The 23,105-nt window shown below is 37.8% G+C and overlaps 1 long non-coding RNA gene across 1 annotated transcript in view; it reads right to left on the minus strand.

The window, feature by feature from the left end:
- Window positions 1–23,105, minus strand: part of LOC134743257 (uncharacterized) — an 89,331-nt gene that overhangs the window by 45,158 nt on the left and 21,068 nt on the right. Inside the window, exon 2 of the long non-coding RNA XR_010128001.1 lies at window positions 3,887–3,968. This is a non-coding gene — a long non-coding RNA (uncharacterized LOC134743257). The remainder of the gene's footprint in view (window positions 1–3,886; window positions 3,969–23,105) is intronic.

Genomic DNA, 23,105 nt, shown 5'->3' on the forward strand with positions numbered 1-23,105 from the left:
CACCGCACGATTAACTGTCTCTAAATTATATGCTTAAACAAGATATGTCTACTAAGCCTTCACTTCCATTATATTGTCTCTTGAAAAACAGGGTCGAGTCCTACGTAAAGTAGATCGACTATACGCAGGGGTCGGCAACAGGCGGCCCGCGAACCTCTCGCTTGCGGCCCGCGAGCCTCCCTGTGGCTATTTTGTATGTGATTTTGACAAACGACAATACCTGATAAAGTCATAAATATTAGCAAAGTGCGGCCCGCGTCAATTTCATCAACTGCTATGTGGCCCTTGGCTGCTAAATGGTTGCCGACCCCTGGACTATAGCAACCGCTGTCCGTAGCAACATAACCTGAGGGCAGTGGGAGGCACACCTGCCCCAACTGGTTCTGAGCGGGGACGTCGAAATCCTACGGAACATTCTATGTAAATTTAAGCCCCTTGGCTTCATTACTATCGCGACCGACCGACACCCACACAGGATAATGCTGTTTACAAAAAATTGACTAGACGTTTAGACCGCGGGCCAGGAACAGATTTCATGACCAATCGCCTCCCGGGCGAAAACTCGTATAGTGGTTAACGGCTATGTATGATGAACCCTCGTGAACGTCAGCTGCCGCTCCGTTGGTGGGTTGAGGAATGGCAGCAAATAAAGTCTATAAAATTTTTTTTGTCATCGCCTCCCGCTTGATACTTTGTCAGATGATAGTTCAGATGCTATTGTAAATAAACAAAATCGTCAGCCGATTGTATCGCTGTGGAAAGACCGTCAGCTGGTCACATGAACATGTAAAAAAGAAAATTCTTTTCAGTCATCGGCGTCATCGCCTCCCGTTTGATACTTTGTTAGATGATAGTTTAGATGCTATTGTTAATAAAACAAATCGTCAGCCGGTTGTATCGCGGTGGAAAGACCGTGTTACGCGCTTCGGTGGCTGCCATTCTCAACCCACCAACGGAGCGGCAGCTGACGTTCACGAGGGTTCATCATACATAGCCGTTAACCGCTATACGAGTTTTCGCCCGGGAGGCGATGACTGACGAAATTTGCGCCTGGCTCGCGGTCCAGTTGTTTTGTGTTTACAAAGATACCAACTAGACGAGCCCACTTTCGAAAATTCGAAGTAATTTGTAGTATCTGATACACACATAAGTAAGTAAGTATGTATCTTATAGGCCGTATTTTAATTGTCAGAGGATCTATATAACATTTAAAACTTTCGCGGTTTGAACACATATTAAATCACATTTAGAAACCTTTACAAAAATAAAGGTAACAAAATAAATTCGCGATAGACCCGTTTCTAAATGTGATTTAATATGTCAAAGGTCTAGCTCGTTAGAGCCATGAGTTATGGTTACGGTTATGGGCGCAGATTTTCGCACTTAGCTAATAAATAGTACGCCGTTGTGTGTGTCATGTATTAAGTATATACCAGCTAGTGGTCTAGCCAGCCTAACTCCTTGAACTCCTTCCAGACACGCAGGATTCTCATACAGAGTTTACGCGAGACCAATTACAAAGACAATCTCACTGAAGCCAATCCATCGTCTAAAAATGTTTAAATGAATATAATGCATGCCCAGGAACCCAGGTGACGAACTTATGGATTTCTATAGTTCTGCCATTTCGCATATTATGTTCTGCGGGGAAAATATACCTTATCCGTTCATTCAATAAGGTATTGTCATGGTTAAAATAGTTATTTGTTATACAAGGGTGCAAAGTTGTATTTTACCCGCGAGTGTGGAATTGAAACACGAGCAAGCGAAAGGATTCTATAGTTGAACCACGAGCGAAGCGAGTGGTTCTAAAATAGAAACCTGAGCGTAGCAAGTGTTTCAACACACGAGAAGTAAAATACATTTGCACCCGTGTGTAACACAAAACTCTTCACCTCACTATAGCGAGGAAAGTGCAACATCCACAGGCGTTAGATCATCTTCATCACTGCAATCACTCATTTTTTTACTATATTATAACAAAAAACTGGAAATTCTGTATTTTTACGTGAGAACTTTAAGGTTTATGACATAAAATCATTAAATAAAGCTAAATTGGGTATTTTTTATTTGATTCTCAAACCATTTGTTTAATGATAATTAATATCAAACGAATCATTATTATGAGCGTTTTACGATTTGTTATCTGTCAAGCTACTTAAACACGCTCCATCCAATGTCAAATTACTTTCCCCACTAGTGAATAAAATGCGTTTTTCCCCGCTTGTTTTTAAGGATAAAAGAAAACTTTCCGAGCTAGTGAGGGGAAAAATACATTGTTGGACTCTCCTTTCCTAACCCTGCCCTACATCTTTACTGCGTAGGTACGTTATTGTGCCAGGTCAGACCTACTAAGGTAGGGAATATTATTAGGGTGCATAGTGAAAAGGGCAAGTGGTCCGTTACGCTCGTGACCATGGTGTATAAGTTGTATAATCAACTCTCGATTCAACCCTCGATTCACTGTTCCCAAGGAAGATATAGTTACGCGCTCTGGTAATTTTATTAACGTGATTACAAGTAAGAATGCTAAGGAAAATATTTTTCACTTGTTAATGTTGTTGTTTTTCTTTTTATTACTCGTACAACTATGTATCAATTGAAAAATAAATAAAATGTGAAATTCGCTTAGCTTTCTTTACATCGTTTTTTTAAGAACATTGGGAAAAGAAAAAGGAAATAATGTAGGTACGAGTAAGTCATTAAAACTTATAATAATATTTATGCATGAATTCTGCCCGGATAATGTAGGAATAAATTGCACATTAAAACGCTTATATTACATTTTATACATCTCGAATTAGCTGAGAAGTCTAATGGCGTTTTCCATACACTTCTGTCAAATCGTTGATAATTATTTGTCCTTATACCTAGTATCCGTCATTTAGAAATTTGTATTAAACAAAATTAACCTTAAATCTATAACTTGGTCTTAATTACGATCTATACACAAAAAACTATACCAGGAACCATACATTACGCCTTTAAACGTAAACCTCAGCAATAACGAGACAAGATGCTGTTTGAAAACTTGTAATTAGATACTTCTCTCGCTCAAGACAACGAAGTCCTTACTAACCTGTTGCACGAAAATCAATTAAAACTAAAAACGACGGGAAACACAAATTTTAAGTGTTGGGAATATCTAGCTAGGCAATAATAGAAACCTGACAAGCGCACGTCACGCTCGGAGCTTTGACCGGCCGCGTGCGTCAGCGATTTTCGGTTTGCACGGAAATAAACTGCCTAGGAAACTTTGGCACCGTATACCGCAGCGGGAGACACGCGCCTAAATCTAAAACACGTTGGATTTTGGAGAAATTTTGAAACCACATGCGCCCGTGATCATTCAGATAAGGGAAAGAAGACTGATGGGGTGTCTCAAAGGAATATGTAGTTTGTAAATGTAAGATGGCCAGCAATTCCTAAAGAAATATCTTAAGGATGTGAAATCTTTAGGCGTGTCAGTCGTGGAGAAGTAAACAATGATAGGTAATAAGCACGCGCCAAAAGGTATAACATAACATACCTATAATTCTTGTGTTATTTGAAGATAAGTCATTCCAAGATTAATTCATACTGATCAAAACAACACTAATTGGATTTAATTGAAGCCGATTAGTCTGGTTGGTCGAAGATATCGTGAAATACCTACTAAACTGTTGTCTATAACATACATCATTACCCGACTTCCAAATGAGAGTAAGATAACTGTAATTATTCAAATAGTAAAGTTTAATTATATTCACTATTATGGTCGAATGAAATGATTCCGTAAAATCAACCCACTCAAGTTGGTTGAATAGGCGCAGCGAATAGTGGATATTAACATTGACATGTTCCATGGCTAAAATAATACTTAAGAATTTGCATAAAATGTACTTACCTCTCAATATGGATGTGCAGCAGGCACGAGGTTACACGATGAAGATATCGAATGGAAATCGATCAGGGGCCACGTTGATTATCTGAAACAAAGGAAGCTCCAATGGTAGGTAAATACAATCTTATTCGTTGAAAACATTGCAAAATAAGACTTAAAACAATGAGTGTTATACATATACAATATACATCTTTATATAAACTATCTGATAATATTTGGCGATACGATACAAGCATCCTAACTCGTAAAGTACGTCATCACACTCATCACCAATATCTGACAATCAATAAAATATTACTGTACATTAATGCATATAAATGCACATATATAGTTCCTTGGTATCTTTAAAATTTTCCAATGTAACTATCATATAAATGTTATCTAATAATGCAATTACAGTCGCCTGTCACGAAACATAAGCTGTCCACCGATTTTATTTTACAGCTTCATTTGTATGCCGTATAGAATTTAATTGTAAACCATATAAGTAGTTTAGGAACCTTCTGTCACTGTGATAGTGTTGTAGGTATACTTAACTTGTAGAATGCATGAATATTTCGAAATTTTCGTAATATCAAGAGCGAGCTTTATAGCCATGCTGCGATTCGAGCTTTATCATTAAACAAAGTCACGCAGCATACAGAAATGGATTTGACGCAATTTGAAAGCGAATTGGGCACTGATCCAAGCCACCGGAAACCACCGATGTTTATCAGTGATTATCATACACAAAGTATATGAAAAATCACTTTATATTAAATATTGACCGAATAGGAGGAGGCTCGACTCATCAATAAATTTATTAGATTTGGTCGGCACACTAAATTACCAACATGCCCGAAATAGATAAATGCATACCTAATAAGTAGAATAAACTGCCACTTATCTAATTGCATAAATAAAACACAAGGTTCATAGTGGCGCGATTATTATCTCCGAATATATTAATGATATGATGCTAGCTGGCCGGCACGGCGCGGCGCTATCAGCACGTGAGCTGAGCACTGAACCTTGTTTTCAATTATTTGTTATCAGTGCGCGATATATTTTTAGTTCACGCGGCGTATCCACGATGTAAAGCACGGCAGCTGAACTGTAAACATTGCAAAAATTGAAAGGGGGCAGACTGCGAGCGACCACGTAGTTCGCGTAGATAAAAATCGAAATAGATTTGGCTAAGCGCCGCGTGCGCATACGCAGCGAGCTGCACAATGCTGGAAAGTAGGTCGACAATCTGTTTACAGTCAGTCAAAAATGCGAATAATCCGCTACAGATATTGCCGCTGAACATCCCTCAAATCGCATTACTGGAGAAACTGAAATGCGATTCCGTCTCGTGAATTTGAGTAACGCGGCTAAAGAATCTGAATGTTTATGGATGAACACAAATTATTCAGCTAAGCTCGTATTTCAGGTTTATTTTGCACGGGATTTAGTAATATTTCTTATTGGTATCCGTATGCGCGTTTACGGAAACCTTGAGTTTCAATTTTATGTTGCGAAAATTAGTTCGCACTATTAAATTAACATAGTTGACATATTTATAACCTCCGCGTTAGTATATTAACGTTTAGAACAGTAATCATTTGTCGTGAAGACTAAATATTGTGGGAATTCTATGATCACATGACTGTCAGGCCAAATCGAACGTACACTGAAATTAGTGACATTAGAATGATATTTGAATCATGTTATTTAGTTATCGTTCGTCTCGCCAACGCTAATGATACATGTACGGATAAGTGTATGAGCGAAATGCACGATAATTGAATGACATCATTTAGATGCCATTCGGATGATTCTGATATCAGTGTACGTTCGAATTGGCCTGTGTGACTTTAAAGACAGAAAACCTATGAAGGTTTACTCCACTTTCACATAATTTTTATTCTTTGGAGTTGACACAATTAATTTGTACAAGCGTTCGCGGAACTTATCTCTGTATACCTACAGTCAGAAAACGGTTGCCCTTGTCGGCCAATTTCATTTCCTTATTTACAGTAAGCGCTTCGTTCAACAGTTTAATGGAAGAAATGAGTTAATTAACGCTTTCAGTAGTTTATTAGTTTCATTGGAGCAGGGTAAAATTTTAGAGACATTTATTATGATAATTATTTTGTTATCCGCACTGACAGCACCGAACACATCGAGAGGTCATGGACAGAGCCAATATGTTTTTAAATATTAAGTGTCACCTACAGAAATAGGGTTGTTTAATCTTCAAATAACAAGATATTGTTTTTTTGTTTTTGCATTATATCCTTAATTTGTGAACTGTCTCGTCAATCGGGAATTTGGAGAATTTTCAACATATTTTGTATCCTTTTTAGGGTTTCGTACCCAAAGGGTAAAAACGGGACTATTACTAAGACTCCGCTGTCCGTCTGTCTGTCTGTCACCAGGCTGTATCTCATGAATTTTCACAGATGATGTATTTCTGTTGCCGCTATAACAACAAATACTAAAAACAGAATAATATAAATATTTAAATGGGGCTCCCATACATCGAACGTGATTTTTTTGCTGTTTTTTCCGTAATGGTATGGAACCCTTCGTGCGCGAGTCCGACTCGCACTTGGCCGGTTTTTTTATATTCAAGCGCCCTTATTTCACACCCGTTTTAAAACGATGTTACAGTTTTCAAGATGTTATAAAACGATACTTAAGGTTCAAGATAAAATCTATGTAAGTTGACAACTAAATCATGCAAGTTAACAGAAATTGATACCGTGTCATGGGTATGGGCATCTATCATGCCTAACAGATATTTCTAAAATACACATTTGACGTCAGGATCTAAAAAGGATGTGCCCGATAGTCGAATTGCCATCCGTTAATACAGTAAGTGGGTGTCTATTTCGTTTCAAGTGAGCAAAATGCTGCTTGCGAAGTTCACGTGATCACTCAGCAGACCACCGCGGCGCGGCGTGTTCAATTGTAGTTTCAATGACAACATTGTAAGTTTCTTACTACGCTAAATTAGTTTTAACAACTACTAATACTACCTATCGAATTTTGAAAGCGAATAGCAATTTTTATAGCAATATGAAGGGTTCCTACTTCTTTATATGACGACAATATGACCGTATAAACGTAAAACACTTCAAATAGCTCGTAAACATAAGTCATCAGGAACAGTGGATGCTATAATCTTGATCATAATTGAAGGCTAATTACTAGAAATGGTAGCTCTGACTCCACATATGGTTTGGTATATTTATCTACAGCCGCTTGATCTGCTTCAATTTATTTTCGCATATGACCTCGAAGACAGTAATATTCGCGACAACGTTAACGATTGCATTATCGACTTGACCTTCTGTTAATCCAGACGGTATAATGGGACGTTAACAATAAATTTAGCAAATTTCAAGAACTTTGAACAAGAAACTTCACAAATGTAATGAAAGTGCCGCTTCCGCGTTCCACACAATTCCCATATTCACAATTCTAGAAAAGTGAAGATATTTTAGTATACTTTTAAGAGCGAAATCATGCACGTGTTAGATGAGAAATATAAAAAGACGCGAGGCGTGCCGGAAACTTAGGCTACACGACCGAATTAATTTAACTATTTTAATTGGCATACGCCAATTCAGTTTATTTTTATTTTATACGTAAACTACGCTCTTCATTATACTATGGACCGGTTTAAGTGCGTAATGTGAGGCGATGTTTCATTGTTTGGTTTAATTTTTCCGTCTATTACCAGTGTAAATTTAACACGAACCACCACCACGAACGCGGAATTTTAACACGCAATGAAGCCAGTTGAAAATCTACACTACCGCTCATAACTATTTAGGCATTCGTAATTTTTTCCATACAATTGTATAAAAAATCGACTTTCAGAATTATACCGCTAAGTCGCAGTCGGGTAACAGTTTTTTGTGAAGTTTACTTTTTTAATTTAACAAACATATCGAGCTTCAAAATGATTTGCAGAATATTCGTGTACCATTGCCTATTTACCAAATGGCAAGCATAAAAAAATCCATAAATCGTTTTATTTTGTATGAACTAGTACATAAGGGTTTTTTAAATCGTTGCATAAAGTAAACTCGAAATTTTAAAGGATGTCTTGGACAACAATTTGAGAACACTAACTTTAACAATTTACATAAATAAAAATTCAATCCAACATGTAAGAGACTCATTTGCCTGCAATCGAACAGTATGATTTTGAAAATAATTTTTGTATACAATTGTATGGTGAAAAGTGCGGGTGCCTAAATACTTTTGAGCGGTAGTGTATATCAAACCGTAGATTTTTTTTGTGACAATTTCGAGCAGATAAAACTGATATTTATTCCATGATTAGTCCCTAAAATTATGACGTTGCCGTTGATTCTCAAATTCATGCACTAATCGCAATTGGTCAAATCGAGCCTTTGCCAATATCAATTTCAAACCTGCCCAATCCACAGCTGATCTTGTTTCTTCGTTTTGTAACTGAGGCAGTATGCTATGAAACTTTTATTCGTGTTGGAGTAAACGTGCCAATAAACACGGGCGGACGGGTGGACGGCCATCGACTGTTATTCGGTCAAGGATCACAGTGGATTTAGAGGGAATTAACGACGTTCTCTAACGATGGTTTAAAAGAGTGTATGTTAGATGGATAATTTATTATCAAGTGTCGAACGAGGATACTGGGTTGTGGAGGGAACAGTAGAAACAACACTCGACATACACAAATCACTCGCAGTGTATATCTATAGTAGACTCAAAACTAGAATTGAGTGACTTGTAAAATGTATTTTATTTTACCAATAAAGATCTGTATATCTCATGAAATAAAACTATGAAAACGGATTATATCGCGTATATTGAATTTATAATACATCCCGACGTTTCGAACCCTTTACGTCGGGATGTATTATAAATTCAATATACGCGATATAATTTGTTTTCATAGTTTTATTTCATGAGTAACTATCGCGGTAACCGAAGACAATATTATCTGTATATCTGTAAAACAACCTGACGACCGGGGTCATATCTCTATCTCTCTCACCCTACCTGCGACCACGCGTGAATGAGAAGTTTTACGACCCCAGTCGTCAGTTTGGTTTGCGTCTACTATAGATGAGCGGAAAAACAACAAGCAAAGGAGAAACAATTTTCCCAAACATATGAAGCTTTACAGTCCGCAAATTGTCTCAAAACTAAGGCACTTGAAAATTTAGTCCTCAACACATCAAGTAGATGAGAACTAAAATTACATTTTGAAATACTCGTGGCGCATTTCTTTTAATATTTATAACAATGTTCAGTGTTCTAGTTGGCAAGAGTCACGATCATTAGAATATTGACACGAGGCCCACGGGGGTCAATAAATAATCTCTGGTTTGTTGAACTTACAATATGAAATCAACATGTAAACGGTCCGTAAACGGACGACGAAACAATATTAACCCTGCGTCACTGAATGCTTAAAGAAAGTGTCTTATTAAAATGTATAAAGCAAAAGGAAAATTCATTGTAAATATCTACCGGATATTTATTTACTGAATAATAAATGTGCAACAGGCAATTCCTTTTTCAAATTACTAAATTGTATTAAAAGTTTTCCCTCTTGATCTATCGATTCAATTCCTTTGATCGAAATCAAAGAAAAGAAGAAAAAACGGCTGAAAGATGTGCTTGAATCATTTCAGAAAACTATCGAGGGCGTTCTTTAAAATTCAAATTAAAAATAAATCTAGAGTAATCTGTTTTCAAGCTATAATTCTATGATGCCACAGACCAACATACAGATGCACACGTCAAACATACTAAATCCCTTGGTTCGCGGGGAGATCCAAACAGTTTGACAGATTAACGTAAATACGAATAAAAATTTTTAAAAGGTGTTTCTGCAGAATTGACACATGATTAATGAGGATAGAAACGAAAATACATATTAACGCCCACTCATATTTAGCAGACAAGCAAATACTATTTAAATCGAATCGAAGTAGTAGGTCAATGCCGCATTGGCTATCGATTTTGGAAGGTGACTGTAAATGCTGAATACACTTGTACTACATAAGCATGCTTTTGATAAAAAATATAATGTCAGACGGTTTTTCATAATACTACCTCATAAAACTCCTATGATGATGAATAAGCTGTTTTTGTTGGAGGTTACAAAAAACTAAAAAGTAGAATAGAAGGGCAGTGGTGTAGTATTAATAATCTGAATTGTTTTTTTTTAAACGACAGGCTATGTATATGGTTTATTTTACGAACCTTTAATTGATATTTGAAACTAGAAATAGTTAAGCAAGCAAGGTTCTGAAAAATCTAAACATGCTCTCTTAACGCATTCGCAAAAGAAACCCATAAAGGGGTCCACTAATTATCAGGCCGCCGGACGATATCAGCCTTTTTTTATATACGACGTCGGTGGCAATCAAGCATAAGGCCCGCCTGATGGTAAGCAGTTACCGTAGCCTATGGACGCTTGCAACACCAGAGACATGCGCGTTGTCGACCCTTTAAAAACCTGTACACTCCTTTTTTTAATCCTCCTTTAGCCCCTCGGGAAAACCTCGGCAGGAAGCTCATTTCACAGCCGAAGCGTCTGCGGGAGGAAATTCCTCTTAAACCGCACAGTACGCGACCATTTAGGTTCTAGGGTGTGAGGATGAACACAATGCCGAACAAAAATTTGACGGAACAACTGACAGGCCGATATCGTCTGGCGGACTGGTAACCAGTCACTGATTACCAGAAGTGGGCCCCTTTAGTAACCTTATACAATTATTTTCTCAACCCAATGGACACAAGGAGGTTGTAAATTGCATTATTCCTTTACTTAACATGGAACGAGCTACAATATCGACAGTTGATATTAGGTAAATAAAATTTGTATCAGTTATGCGTGTTGTAAATTTGACACGAATTGCGTCAGAATACACGAGTCAGCTTGGGTCACAGATTTGCACTCAGCTGATACTTTTTTAATTTAACCATTATCTGCCTCGTGACCACTATCGCCATTATCAGGAGTATTTTCTTGCACCCAAATACAAAATAATTGTAGACAGTAATAGTCTAGCTGTAGGTAAGTTACAATTTTTTTCCCTATGCTTTGAAAGTCATGACATAAATTTCGAAATGTCTAAATATGAGTTTCAATTAAGTTACGCTAGGCACGGCACTAGGCACATTTCTTCTAAAAACATGCACATGTTTGCTTAACACAGCGACTCTAAATTTAAGACAGGGCTATATAATAGGCTGATTGTTATTGCCCTATTTCTAATGTTTCTGATCTGAAAGAAATACACTTGTGGCTGGCTGTTTAATTAATGAAATCATCGATAAGCAAATCCTTTCCTACGGTGTAATCTCTATTTTCTTTAGGCGTTAATATTAAAAATAATACTCATAATGTCCTTGTAAACACCGATGAAAACTGGTTTTGTTCGGAAAATATATATTGTTCCACGCTATTTAGTTTGTACAGGTGTACCTTTTGTAGGTGTTTCTACAATCTACATAATCCCCACTTTACTAATCGTGCGTCTGACACGTTTCTTATAAATGGCGATGGTTGGATTCGCTAGACAATTTAACAAAACAGTTAGTATTTTTTTACTGCGGAGACGAAATTTTCAGTCTTTGTAATAATAAACCGATTTTAATTACAGCAGTGTTTACTGAAATGACATCACTGTTGACCGTTCATGTTTAAGCACGTTTATGAGATGTTTGTTTACGATGAGGTTCAGAACGTATAGGGCGCATACAGGACAAAAATATTCGCTTTACACCATCGTACAAATATGGCCGAGAAAACAACAGTGCAATCAAGCCAAATGAAATCAAAAAATAAAATCGGAGTCATTGATTCGCACCAAAAGAGTGATTCTAACTAAGACATCTCAAATCTGATACGCACTTGACGTATATTATTCATTCTTCTTTCCTTATCTATTCCTTTCCTACCAATCGTGATGAGTTTAACCGTAGGTGTCAATAGTGTTTCATATGTTTATTATTAAACTAAGTATATAGAGGCAAAATATTAAGTACATCGTATTATCGTATACAATACCTACTCCTGTTGTAACGTGCTAGATCAATCGTATTCTCTAACCAGCTTATTGCAGACAATATGTGAATAACTATAGGTAGATCTGAAATCATAACGGCAATATTGAAGATAATTATAATAAATAAATAAACTACATTTCGAAAAAGGAATCTTATTAGGGCGATTAATGCTAACGTCTTAAGTGCTGGCATAAAAAGTTACATTTAAATTAAAGCAAAAGTATTAAGTAGAGCACTTGATTGCACCGCAATGCCCTAACACGCCTTTTTGATTGGAATCAAACAAAAAGAACTTATAGACCGACAAGAAATTGTAGAAAATTATTGAGGGCGCCACTTCCTGGGACATTTTTCACGTAAAATACTTAAACATGGCAATTTAGTATGGAATTTTTCCATTTTATTTAATTTCTACTATTTTATGTCGCACTATACAAGGCTCTTATTTTAGTATAAGCAAGTTTTAGCTAAGCAGATAAGCTGCCAATAAAAACTAAGGGCAAAGTATATAAGGCGGCCGTCAGACCTGCCATGACATATGGTTCCGAATGCTGGGCAACTTTGAGGAAGCACGAGCAAAAGCTCCACACAGCAGAGATGAAAATGCTCCGGTGGGCAGGAGGCGTGACGCGCTTAGATAAAGTGCGGAACGAATACGTGAGAGGTTCCTTCAAAGTTGCACCAATAGCCGAGAAGGTCAAGGAGGGCCGACTAAGATGGTACGGGCACGTCATGAGGCGAGACGATAGCCACTCCGTAAAAACAGTGCTGAACATTAATAGCACGCAGCGACCAAGAGGCAGAGGCAGACCGCCCGCCACTTGGTGGTACACCGTCGAGAGGGACCTAAAAACCCAGAATATCCCATTGTTGACAACCCAGGACAGACTGGCCTGGCGCAAGCGCACAAGAAGGCCCGACCCCAAATGAAGTTGGGATTAAGGGCAGGAAGAAGAAGAAGTTTTAGCTAAGCACTAAAGTGATAAAGCTCTAAAAACATAATTTGTACCTAATAGCAAATATATCAATATTAATAAGCGAGAATTTGCAAAGATAAATTAAAAGCTTGCGTTTTGCGTTCCACGTAAACAAACGAGAATATTAAAGCAACATCATAAATAAATGCGCGATAGTTCAAGCTATTCAATAAGGTTTCATGTCGAGACACTGAGAAATGCTAATTAAATTAATGACTACAACACTGAAGGATTCATACATACAGAGTGTAAATAGAAATAGATTCAAATACTGGTTAAAATAGAATAAGGGCGGGTTGAACTACGCACAATATCCAAACTAATCACTGTCAAATATGGCGGCGGCGGCGGTAGCTGTCTTTCCATAGAGTAAAGACAAACTTGTTATACCTACAAGCATTTTAGTCAATTATGATGACGTTGAGACGTTGACAGACGTCACATACGTTGGTGCAACTCGTCATAAATTTATGGGGCGGTTGTTCTAAACCTAACGATCGTTAAAGTTATGTTTGTCAAAATAAGAAGTTTGGAATTGTCTACTAGAATTTTAGCAAATTAAGCCAGTAATCAGAAAAATATTATGCGTTAATAAATAAACTTATTCCAATAAAGATATTTTTGTTATGTGTCATGACTTCGACGACCTATGCTTTCGTATCTCGTGTAACCCAGTTCGTGAAAGATTGGAGATAATCACAGAATGGAAATGTTAATGCATGTTCTGGTGCTATAGATATACGTGTCACGCAGACTTATTAATGTATTAACTACTTCAGTGGTGATGCAGAACGAATAAATGGTTTCATCTGCAAAATCTCAGCTATTTATTTTAAGTCTAATGGCAGTAATGCATGTTTATTTGATGAGAGACCTCTGCAAACAAGCAAAGGCTCAGGTCGCGATTGAGTTCAGGGTTTCTGTGGAGCCATCTGCGTTGAAGGTGAAAGGAGGGCACTGCCCGCCGAGCCTAGCTTAGACAACCAATGCCATAAATCAACACTCAACTGGATTAGAAGATATTGAAGTGCATACGGGTATTACAAACTTCTATGTCGGTGTAACTAATGTAACATATCGTGTTGCTAGGGATTTTAATACTGTTGCCACGGGACTGTTTTAACAGCCTGGTACTACCTATATGGAATTATAGTTATAAAAATCATAAGCTTCTAAGAGTACCTAAGTAAATCAGTCCCATTATGCAGTAATGTTATTAACGCAATACTTTAAGGAAAAGCTTCAGTAAAATGTTAAATACACCTTGAGGTACAAAATACCTGCTACAACACAGTAGTAGCGGCCACGTAACACCATCACGACAGTTTTAATGTGTATATTGAATACGTCGAATCAGCAGTGGCAAGGGACTAGTAAGGTAATGTCAGTAATGTGCAAGGGACTTTCGAAGGCTGAGCGTTCAGTGACCGGCGGCAGATTTATCATTTAACGCATTTATAACAACATTTTACGTACCATTCGATTGTGAAACTTGCGACATTGTGATACGCGAAGAATTTTAAGCGTATAAACAGTTTTTCAAGAACGGTTCGTAGCAAGTAAGTCATGACAATCGTATTCATAACTCTAAAAATATAAACTGCATTTATGTTTTAAGGGGTTTAAGGGGTTGGGGTGGGTTTTAGGGGGTTGTACAGTATGGGGTTCTTCAAAAAAGGAGTGTACAGGTTTTTAAAGGGTCGGCAACGCGCGTGTAATATCTCCGGTGTTGCAGGCGTTCATAGGCTACGGTAACTGCTTACCATCAGGCGGGCCGTATGCTTGATTGCCACCGACGTGGTATAAAAAATGTTTTAAGGAATAAACTGAAATAAAGACAAGGAGACAAGGAAATTTAACCGCAAAATTGCATCATGTTAACTCTATATTCCCTGATATGCTTGCCAAATTAAGTAGTAGTAGCACAGAATAACTAATAGTGTAGTAGTAATCACTTTATTGTACACAACACAGGTTTACAAAAATAAATTACAGTAATGGAAGTACAAAGGCGCACTTATCCCTATAAGGGATCTATTCCAGCTAACCTTCGATTAGATGAGTGGAAAACTCTAGCCAGGTCAGATAAACAAACTTACGGGATGTACAATAATATTTAAAAAAGTAAACTAACATTGTCTACTCATAAAATACATAAATAACATTATAGATTAAAATACATAAAATACATACCAGCATACATACATACACTGATTTAAACTTTCACGATTTTTACTCATTATTATTTATCTCCACGGGACTTAATCGCGTAAAATAGTTTTAAATTTACCTCCGACGTTTCGAGGACGGCGTTGTCCCCGTGGTCTCGGAGAAGACTGGCATCGGGGAAACGAAACGTACCATTGCGGAGCGAGTTTAGGAACATATCGCAGCTGTCAAGAACCGTCAGGTGAACAAGTCTGCCGTTGCTGAGCATTTACTAGAGTCAGGGCCAAACCACTGGATTGAGCTTCACAACCCTAGAATACTCTCTACAGATCGTGGGTTTTATAATAGAAAAATCCGTGAAGCCATTGAAATCAAGAAACATATAAATTTCAATCGAGACGAAGGTTTTAAGATCTCATCCACATGGAACCCAGTCATTAGTAAGTGTAAGCGAAACCAAATATCGAAAGTTGAAAAATCGAATATTGTGAGTGTTGTGTGTCGACCCGGTAGCATCCCTAGTGCGCAAAACGTTCAAGTTAATAAACAAGACCAAGTGCGGGTAGTTCGAGAAACTCGCGCGCCTAGAAGATGTTGATGTCAACTTTAGCCAGTCTTCTCCGAGACCACGGGGACAACGCCGTCCTCGAAACGTCGGAGGTAAATTTAAAACTATTTTACGCGATTAAGTCCCGTGGAGATAAATAATAATACATACATACAATACTAAATATATATATAAATATTACAAGTGTAAAAAAAAGGTTAGATTAAGTCATGGTTGCGGAATTTCATTGGAACTAAATTTTTCATACTAATGTGAACTGTCACCACATACATGAGAATAACAGCGCCTTCTATGATCATATATTTCTGGCCGGGCTTTACGTAATTTTTGAAATCCGAAATTTAGCGTTGCTAAGCAAAATATTCCATTAAATAGAAAAGTCCGTCTATTCCTGTTCGTGGTAATGGCCATGGGAGCTCCTGCGGACGTCAGAAAGAAAATTGCTATGATTCTGGGAAACACGAAAATGGCTGCCAAAAATACATTTTACAACTGCTCTGCCAATATCTGGCCACCGTCTGTTATATCCCAAGAGCTTTCTACAAGCGAAGGCCTCTTGTTCATTTTTTGTAAATATTTGCTGTCAGTCCTGAACAGACTATTTACAACTTTATGGACTGTCAGAATACTCCGCGCGAGCATTCAAATTTGAAAGCGGGGCCGGGGGGCATCTAAACATTTTGTACCGAAATATGTACTATCGGTGTTTATTACTATAGTAATTTACTTAATGCTGGGACTGAAGGGTGACTTTTATTATGTACAAAATTTGGTACCGCAGGACTTAGGAGGTTAAGGTCGTCTTGGCAACATTTTACATAAAAATGTTTTTGGTGGGATTTCAAAATTCACTGATCTTCGCTACTTTTTGTAGGTTCCTTGTGACATCTTCTATCCCCTAATTTAAAGAAAGTGGGGTGATTTAATAAAAATTCTGAAATACGTATTTTATTATTTATAACATCCATATATCAATTTTCAGACCTCTAGCATCAAAATTTCCGGAAGTCTCATGAGAACTTCCATCCCTTAGTTTAACGGGTTGGGGGTAGGGAATGCAAACCGGTTTTCAATCGTATGGAAAAAACGGTTATTCACCGAAATTTCATACAAATAAAAACCGGTTTGCATTCCCTAGTTGGGGGGTAAAAGTTCCATGTTGTAGGATTTTTTTGTTGTTTGTGACAAAAAATGACAGCAAACGTCAAATTACTATCTAGTACTGGATACAACTGTAATACGATTGTGGTTGAAAGCTTACATTAGATAAACTAGAAAATATCTAAGTTTCTACCTCTGCAACCATCTCAGTTAAGTCGTGCTGAAATATCTTTCCGGTGGCGAATGCACTAGTACCATAAACGCACTATTAGTCAATACACTCTAATTTTGAAAGCCCCTTTTCTCATAAAAAACTAGGCCCAAAACACTATATTTCCTAAAGGTCCCATTCTCGATTTACACCAGAACCATTGCGAACTAGGCCCAAAATACACCTTTCTCAAAATACCCCAAATTGTGGTGGCGAAATACTTTAGTCTCATATTTAATGCATAGTTCTCAAACCACTCTAATCCCAAAATACCCTATTTTTTTTCTTTTATTTCCGCACGTCTCTTTGTAAGGTTAAGGTTTACGTTTATGTCATACGTTGACACTGAAATAATGTAAATGGCCTAAATTAATTTTGATAGCTAGTGTCTATGGGTGAGAGATTAAGGTTTTGTTCAATTACAACTGAAAGTGGCCAAGAAGTTTTGAAACAGCCACATATAGCTCAAAAGATTCTGACGCTTTCTGCCAGGAACGCAGAATGTCAGATTAGCAGGATGCCAGATTCGCAAAAAGTCAGATTATTAACTTAACTAGACGGAGCCCCGCGGAGCGGGGCTCCTATTTCTCGGCGATTTGCCCTTCGGGCATCTGAAGCTACCTAACGAACCTAACCTACCTACGCTTTTTTCACCGAAGTGTAATGTTTTCACGGACTTCACACTAGTTCACACTAAATCAATAGGTAGGTAGGTTAGGTTCGTTAGGTAGCTTCAAATGCCCGAAGGGCAAACTGCCCAGAAATAGGAGCCCCGCGAAGCGGCCGGGGCTCCGTCTAGTTAAGTTGTGAAGGGAATGTTTTACTACAGATTTGACATTTGGGGAATTAGACCTACGAAGAATGAACATTTAGGAATTTATGCGAATCTGACATTATGAGAATCTGACTTTTTGCGAATCTGGCATCCTGCTAATCTGACATTCTGCGTTCCTGGCATAAAGCGTCAGAATCGCTCAAAAGAATATTTCATTAAAAACTGTTTTTGCAAAAACGACTCTTAGCGTGAAACGGGCAACGGTTACGGCTGATAGCAATTACAAAGAGACATGCGGAAATAAAAGAGAAAAAAAGGGTATTCTGGGATTAAAGTGATTTGAAAACACATGCATTATGACACTAAAGTATTTCGCCACCTACAGGTGAACACAATTTGGGGTATTTTGGGACCTGTTCGCAATGGTTCTGGTGTAAAACGAGAATGGACCCTTTTGGAAATATGGTGTTTTGGGCCTAGTTTCTTATGAGAAGAGGGGCTTTCGAAATTAGAGTGTATTGACTAATAGTGCGTTTTAGAAAATATTTACCTTTCCGGTGGCGAATGCACTAGATTCGCCACCGGAAAGGTAAATATTAGTATAACTATCGACTACATTGAATGACTACATATTTCGGAGAAATTTTCTGTAGGCACGGCACTAGGGAATGCAAACCGGTTTTTATTTGTATGAAATTTCGGTGAATAACCGGTTATTAACCGGTTTTCCCATACGATTGAAAACCGGTTTGCATTCCCTACACGGCACTAGTTTAAATAAGTATTTAAATTGTAAGTAGCCATGTAGTAATTAACATAACTGGATTGTTTGTGGGTGCAATGCAAACGTTACCATATACATACCTTTGATGGTGTTTTCCAATTTAACATTTGTGGCTTTCTAGCATAGAAGGGTCCTTAATGCTTCATGTGCAATAAGGTCCTTTCCATCTGAACTTCCACCAGAAATTCTGGTAAAAAGGTTCTTATTGCACATGAAACATAAGGACCCTGTCCTGATGGAAAGCTAGAAGCTACATTTAAGGCGGTTCCCTGAGCCAGAAGGCGAAAAATTTCCTTATATGATCATATTTTTCTAAGAGACGTTGATATTCGCAGACGTGGAAATAAATATGTAGTTCTTGATTACATTATCTTTAATTTATACGCTTCCGATACACGAATTATGACACTTCGCTCGATACAATTAATTCCCAAAGTAACCTCTAACTAGGACTTTTAATCCAACTTTACTCGGTTATTTATTATGTGACACTATAAACAAAAAAAGAAGAAAAAACAATCTTAACTTAAAGAGTAATTTTACCGCTTTCGAATTTCGATATTGTAAGGCAACGTTTTTAAAATAAATATAAATCGACAAATTTCGAACAAAAGTGACACTTGGCGCGCGTGGTCTTTCCCGTTCTTTCTTGCGAAATGTGACAGTGATAGCGGCAAACCGATGGAACGGCCTTCTCTACTAATAAATCTATGACAGTACAAACAAAACATATAGATAGGATTAAAATTCCCGTAATCAACAAAAGAATAATGTTGTTTAATCAGTCATTCCCATATGATTAATATATATACAAACACCAATTACTTAGCCATAATCGATCAACTCGCAACGTAAGTAATCATTTTAAGGTCTCGTATAGACGTCAAGTATCTTATCGCGTAACAATACTTCGAACGCCAGCCGATTTGTGGGTCTATAAACTCTAACGAGAAAGTCGTGTATAGTTCGATATAATTTTTGTGACAATTTTATATGTATTCATATTAGTTATTCATTTGTTTTAAATATCAAGTTTCGGCGCGGGCCTTTGAGGGCCGAACCGGGACCGCGGGAGAGTTAGTATATCTTGGGTAGTCGAACAATATAAAGCCTGACCAGAAATATATGATCATTGTCAAGATATTCTCATGTTTAGGGTGACAGTTCAGTATATAGTATGAAAAAAATAGTTCCAGTGAAATTCCGCAACATGGCGCGTGATCATATATTCCTGGTCAGGCTTTACACTCCTGTGACATAATTAAATCGTATCAACAGTACAGATATGATGGTCGTTCTTGACTACGTGACCGCGTGATAAAGCTGTGTCCGTTGTCTATCCCGCAATGTTAAAAAGTGACAGTTATTTTATCAGTATCACGTCGATAAAGCGATCCATAATATGCCTGACGTTCCGTATTTACCTCGTACAGAACGAAATAAAAGTTTACTGCTTTACGATGGTGTTTTAATTGAAGAATCGGCTTACAATCGTAAGTATCGTAACCTATTTTTAATTATAAACCCTATTTATTCATCTTCGGGTATCTAAAACGAGTTTTAGGTCAAGTAAAATTAAGACGACCCTTAAATAAAAAGGCTAAGTTTAGCGCGAGTGACGTAGGTTCTAAATGTGTAAGTCAATTGGTTTAACTTTCAAATAAGTTAACGCCACAAAAATAAGAAACAATTTTTAACTTGATTGTTTTCAGTTATAAAATAGATGACGCTCCACAAAACCACAATAAGTTATAAGATTACAGGCATTTTTACAGCACAAATCATCATAAAAAAGTATCAGTCAGTTGGTCAGAAGGCTGTTTACCGGTTCTATGTGCAGGGTGGGCCAGTGATAAATGCATTTAAAAAAAAAAAAATTATGTTTTTAAATAAAAACTATAATTAGAATTTGGGATAAAGAAATAAATTTTACGTTTTAAAAATTAAATCATCAAGATGTCGTCCGTAGCGGTTGCGGCACTCTTCCAGTCTTGCTTGTAAATTTTGAAAGACTTTCGTTAGAAGTTGCGGAGATATTGACTGAATTTCTTGACGAATATTCTCCTTTAATTCTGCTGTGGTTGTCGGATTATTGGAGTACACTTTACTCTTCAAGTAACCCTACAAAAAGAAGTCTGCCGAAGTTAAGTCAGGGCTCCTGGGAGGCCAAGCAATGTCACCTCGCCTCGATATCAATTTTTGAGGAAACATTTCACGCAAAACTTCCAGGTTCACGTTACTTGTATGGCAGGTGGCCCCGTCTTGCTGAAACCATTTGTTGTTGTTGTAACCATACGATTCGTGAAGTTTCGGAGCCAGGAAATCTCTTAACACGAAAGTCTTGTTAAGTCTTTCAAAATTTACAAACAAGACTGGAAGAGTGCCGCAAGCGCTACGGACGACATCTTGATGATTTAATTTTTAAAACGTAAAATTTATTTCTGCATCCCAAATTCTTATTATAATTTTTATTTAAAAACATAAAAATTGATTATTTATTTAAAAAAAAATGCACACTCAGAGAAAACTATTGTGAAAATAACAAAAAAACGTTGCTAAATAGGAGCCGACAGAGTCAAATTGCGGGCGCAGCAAGCTTAATTTTGCGAAAAAAAATTGCGTAAATGACAAAGCGAAAGCGTTAACTTTGTGAAAAAGCACATAGCGAATTTCACAAAGTCGAATTTTTCACAATTTTACTCTGTCGGCTCCTATTTCGCAATTTCAACTTTGTGAAAAATCATATAGCTAATTTCACAACGTAACATTTCTCGCAATTTGACTCTGTCTGCTCCTATTTTGCAATTTTAACTTTGTGAATATTCAGCAATGTCGACATTGTGAAATAACGTTGACAATAATACATAGTAAAAGTTGTGATTTATAACATTGCTAATTTAGCAAATCTTTACATTGCAATATGAACATTGTTAATTTAACAAATTTAGTTTTTAACAATTTTTCTTTGATGCCTATTCCGAACATAGCTATTTTAGCAATTTTTATTTTGTGGTTTTATCAAGTGAACTTCGTTATATAAACTACTTTGAAGTCGTAGTTTTAGCAAAGTTGAAAGACGGAATAGAGAAGTCATCAATGTTGATATTGTTAGCTCAGCAGAATAATATTGCGGGGATAGCAATGTTAATGTTGCTAGCTCCGCAGTGTAATATTGTGGTTATAGCAATGCTGACGTTGCTAGCTCCGCAGTGTAATATTGCGGGGATAGCAATGCTGACGTTGCTAACTCCGCAATGGAATATTGCGGGGATAGCAATACTGACGTTGCTAACTCCGCAGTGGAATATTGCGGGGATAGCAATACTGACTTTGCTAGCTCCGCAGTGGAATATTGCGGGGATAGCAATTCTGACGCTGCTAGTTCCGCAGTAGAATATTGCGGGGACAGCAATGTTGACGTTGCTAGTTCCGCAGTGGAATATTGCGGGGATAGCAATGCTGACGTTGCTAACTCCGCAGTGGAATATTGCGGGGATAGCAATACTGACGTTGCTAACTCCGCAGTGGAATGTTGCGGGGATAGCAATACTGTCTTTGCTAGCTCCGCAGTGGAATATTGCGGGGATAGCAATTCTGACGCTGCTAGTTCCGCAGTAGAATATTGCGGGGACAGCAATGTTGACGTTGCTAGTTCCGCAGTGAAATATTGCGGGGATAGCAATGCTGACGTTGATAGCTCCGCAGAGGAATATTGCGGGGATAGCAATGCTGACGTTGCTAGCTCCGCAGTGGAATATTGCGGGGATAGCAATACTGACTTTGCTAGCTCCGCAGTGGAATATTGCGGGGATAGCAATGCTGACGTTGCTAGTTCCGCAGTGGAATATTGCGGGGATAGCAATGCTGACGTTGCTAGCTCCGCAGAGGAATATTTCGGGGATAGCAATGCTGACGTTGCTAGTTCCGCAGTGGAATATTGCGGGGATAGCAATGCTGACATTGCTAGCTCCGCAGAGGAATATTGCGGGGATAGCAATGCTGACATTGCTAGCTCCGCAGAGGAATATTGCGGGGATAGCAATGCTGACGTTGCTAGCTCCGCAGTGGAATATTGCGGGGATAGCAATGCTGACGTTGCTAGCTCCGCAGTGGAATATTGCGGGGATAGCAATGCTGACGTTGCTAGCTCCGCAGTGGAATATTGCGGGGATAGCAATTCAGACGTTGCTAGCTCCGCAGTGGAATATTGCGGGGATAGCAATGCTGACGTTGCTAGCTCCGCAGTGGAATATCGCGGGGATAGCAATGTTTACGTTCAACATTGCAGAACTAGCAATGCCAAAAGTCGCGAACGACAATAGCTACCTGAAAAAATACAACAATATTTATAAAACTAACTTTTATTATTAAAAAACGTTTGCAGGTCCGTAAGAATAGAAAAAAATGTTGCCCACTAAAATACAAATAATGTAGATAATAATGGGAAACTAAAAGTTTCCAGTGAAAAATCAACTATTTACTAATATGTAAATCAAAAACAAACACTCGGTGTTTCGAAAATGGGAATTGAACCCGCTAAATGAAAGAAAGACCTGCAATTTACTGTACCGATCGGAAGGCTTAATTACAT

This window comes from Cydia strobilella, chromosome 7, assembly GCF_947568885.1.
Source record: "Cydia strobilella chromosome 7, ilCydStro3.1, whole genome shotgun sequence".
NCBI classification, from domain to species: Eukaryota; Metazoa; Arthropoda; class Insecta; order Lepidoptera; family Tortricidae; genus Cydia; species Cydia strobilella.